Here is a 2,711-nt window from a genome sequence, read left to right as displayed (position 1 = left end):
AAATTCGGTAACCATAAAAATATGTACACATGGTAAATTGTTTGTTGACGCTTTAAGGAATACTTCTGAAGCGATTTATTAGTTTAACACAAACTATAAATTATTTAAATCCACAAAATAATTAACGAGACACAACCACACAACTAAACACAATGCACAGAACGTAAAAAATCTGCCATTTATATGACCAGAGACGTCACAACCAATAGAATTGCGTTTTAGAGATTCATAAATAATTTGAATTTTAGCCGAATTTGTTTATTAAATATTTAACAAAATAGTAAGCAGGGTCCGCTGCTAATTAACCGAGGCGCTAGCAGGGGCTATAGCCCCGGGCTTCAACCTTCAGAGGGCTCAGCAAACTCAAAATTTCCCAAAAAATCACATTTTATTGCTCTTAAGTGGGTCCCATATTCATTACATTCCCGGGTTTCGTAAAACTTTAATCCACCCTTGCCGATAGCCTGTAAAATATTTCGATTTTTCCAAATGCAACGCTGTTTGGGGGTGTGAAACATTATTAACTATGTATCATGGTAAAAGTTTGGTGGATCTATATTATAAATAGTTATCCACCAGGAGCTTCATTCATCAATTTTCAAGTTTAACATTTTGAGTCAGTGGTGTCGTTTGTTTATTGGAAGAAAGTATTATCCATTTCTTTCCAAATTGTAATTTGAAAACTTAGTCAATAAAATAATGTCAGTCTAGTCACAATCATCAGCACTACTGATTCACTACGGCATATACTTCGGCCCGGTTCCACCATCTCCGATTAAAATGTTAATCTTTGATTAAAACTATTTAATCAACACTTTGCGTTGATACACAGGCTAATTACAATCATCAGCACTACTGATTCACTACGGCATAAATACTTGGATATATTTAATCCATTGAAAAGTCAAATTCTAAATTTCTGCAAAAGCTGTCCATGAAAGTTTTACGCGTTTAAAACAGATAGATTTTTACTTCAAATGCAGTATTCAAATCCAAGCCTGTAAAGACTATAGGTAAAATAGTCGCCCAAGTAATCGCTCAATTGTATGATTAAATTGAATAAAATTTGTGGAGATTTTCTCCATGTTACGCCTATGCCAGTCAACCACAGAAACGGCGACCATTTTAAACGTTTTTTTTTGCCACACGCCCAAAATTGAAATACAGGTTGTGATAAGTTTGTTTTGATTGGGACCGACGTCATTGCTTTCAGAGCTAAAAGCTTGATCGATATGCATCTTCGAGCAAAATATTTTTCTTCAATTTGATTATTGTTGCAGAAATTTGAAGAATTGAATATACGAAAGTCTCACAAGGCTCTTGCAAAATTATTGGTCTTGGTCTTGTTCTTGTACACATAGTCTTTTTCTTGCTAACCAAAGATAGTCTTGTCTGGGTTTTGAACACTTTTTTTCATTAGGGAATATATATTTCGTTTTGTTCATTAGCCAATATGTAGATACTACTTAATGCTGATAACACACAAATTCGATGGAATTCGGTCATGAGGAGTTAATAACCTTAATATTATTACTATAATCGACTAGGACTGGCATGTTCCGTAAATGTGTCCAAAAATTATAAACGTTTTTATTAATCAATTGGATATATTTAAGCGTCAGGACCTGTTGGACCATTCCGCTATACATTCGTATAACGGCTTATTTCTGCTTACTTTGATTTATGTAAAGTTGTCCTGTTTCATTGAGCAACTTATTACATACAAAATATAACTTTCTACTATTTTTTGCTTCCTTAATGCTCGGTTCCTAATTAGAAAAAATGTTGTTGTCTGACCGATTTTAAATGATTACAAATAGACGTTAAAAAAACTTATATGATAGTTATAACGTACCTTATTTAACACTCCACTTACATTATACCACCGACAGTTACAAGAAAAGGAAAACTTGCACTGACAACAACAGTCTGTTTCTAAGCGTCTTATATAGACTCCAGACCCCACAGTAATAAAATACAAATTATTTAAGTGGCTAGACTTTATTAGATAATGGATTAACAAGTATTCATTAAACATCTCCTATATTGTGTTTGATTGCAAATTTACCTTGGTATCAAATGAAATTGTTATGTGGACCACGATCTAGTCCAAGGATCTTTCATGAGTATACAGGGTGATTCAAAATTGGCGTCATTCCTTTTAAGGGGTGATAGAGACTCCCTTGGAGAGTACGAGAAAAATATTGAAAATTATGTTCTTGGAATTTTTTTTTAAATAATTACGATAATTACGGCAGATTACCTTGAAAAACATTGCTGCCGTATTTCTGATATAGTTTTTTGGAAATTTCTCAGTTTTTAATAACAATTAATTTATTTTACTATTTTTTCTGTACTCCCAAGACACCAACAGGCAACACCTCCAGAGGACTGACGCCAATTTTGAATCACCCTGTAGTTCGGTGTGGGGTTTCCATTACATGATACACATTTGATCTTAATTGCGAATTAAATTGTAGAAATTTTCACGCTAGGATTATTTAATGCTCAGTTCGTCTGCGGCGAATTGTTGCCAATTTGCTGCCCAATATTATATTAGTGTGTAAATAGTTTACTGCAGGACTATTTTTTTTAATATTTTGTGAGGGTTAATTTTCGCAAAAAAATACACTTGATTCAAATTTAAGCGATTTAAAAAAGTCTTGCACGATTTCCATCAATTCCAACAACACGCCCAGTCATTCCCGGAA

General features: G+C 33.5%; 1 protein-coding gene across 1 annotated transcript in view; it reads right to left on the bottom strand.

Annotated features, from left to right (window-relative positions):
• The window catches only part of LOC109538952 (juvenile hormone esterase), a 42,768-nt gene extending 40,809 nt beyond the window's left edge, over positions 1 to 1,959 (bottom strand). Inside the window, exon 1 of the mRNA XM_019906401.2 lies at positions 1,856 to 1,959. The gene's annotated coding sequence lies outside the window, so the exon portion shown is untranslated. The remainder of the gene's footprint in view (positions 1 to 1,855) is intronic.
• Between the last annotated feature and the right edge of the window lie 752 nt (positions 1,960 to 2,711).

Source organism: Dendroctonus ponderosae, unplaced genomic scaffold (assembly GCF_020466585.1).
Source record: "Dendroctonus ponderosae isolate FM_Combo_2020 unplaced genomic scaffold, Dpon_F_20191213v2 Dpon_F_20191213_2, whole genome shotgun sequence".
NCBI lineage: Eukaryota > Metazoa > Arthropoda > Insecta > Coleoptera > Curculionidae > Dendroctonus > Dendroctonus ponderosae.
Note: the sequence above shows the minus strand (reverse complement) of the source record. Positions and strands in the feature narration are given on the sequence as shown.